We start from the raw sequence: 1,253 nt of genomic DNA on the forward strand, positions 1-1,253 counted from the left end.
GAGATTTAAAAACAAGTGTAACAATAAATTATAAATATGAATATGCTACATGACACTACGTATATAATACGAACTCTGCCTTATGTACAATTAACTGCCGACCTATACATTAATATTAAGACACATAGGTACATAATTGTAAGACCTATGACCAACACACACCATGAATTAGTAAAGTAGTTCACTATTCACCTCAATACATATGTACTACGATTACCGGACTCCGTATGACTATGGTACAGTCACATAGCATAATAGAACATCGCTTAAATATTTACGAGTATTATTATTATTTCTCAGAGTTTAGTAGACAATAAATCATAATTATAACTGAAATTGAATCCTACAAATTTAAATATATTTAAGAATCTGATATCTACATATCTGACCCTGGCTATGGTTTTATATCTATAGGATCCTTCGATTCTCTCATGATATCTTATATTTAACTGGTCGTTCCCCCGACCACGTTACAAAGTTTTTTTATTTATTGGTATTAAGGTTACATAAGGTTACACCACCACCGTCTCAATCAACATTCGCCAAACACTTCGCACCAGTACCTACGCAATGTGAGACTTAAATTGTTCTAATATTAGAAGGAAAAAAAAAGACATGATACTTATATAAAAAGTATTTTCATTTACTAAAATAATATTAAGGTTTACAATAAATATTTACAAGGTTCTTACTTATCCATTAAATGGATTATAACATTTTATAATTCTCTGAGTGATATACAATTCTCGGTATTTCAACATGATCTAAGTAATAATATATAAAAACTTACATGATACCTCATCCATATTATATCTAACGGTATATTAATTTGAATATCTCCTTTATACATCCAAACCAACGGATACATTACGTATCAGACAACGTGTCTTGATCAATTTTTATGTAATACATCTGAGAAAAACAACATTCATCAGGACCAGTCATGCATCGACATTTTGGTGTGCTAATAAAACCTTAACTATTGTTAATCAACAATTCATATATTTTAAGAATTCACGAGAGAAACATACATGTAACAGCCATATCACTTGTATAATAATTATTTTTTACTTTCTGCATCACACCCGCAATATTATTGTACATAATATACCCCTATTAATCACTTATCTTTAATCCCTTAGTCCTCTGATTTCGTGTTCTATATTGTTAATACCTGTGCATGGGAAAACGCATACACGAACGCGCATACAACAACTTACATATTATCAATAACCTGACCGACATATATATTT

Source organism: Acyrthosiphon pisum, chromosome X, assembly GCF_005508785.2.
Source record: "Acyrthosiphon pisum isolate AL4f chromosome X, pea_aphid_22Mar2018_4r6ur, whole genome shotgun sequence".
NCBI classification, from domain to species: domain Eukaryota; kingdom Metazoa; phylum Arthropoda; class Insecta; order Hemiptera; family Aphididae; genus Acyrthosiphon; species Acyrthosiphon pisum.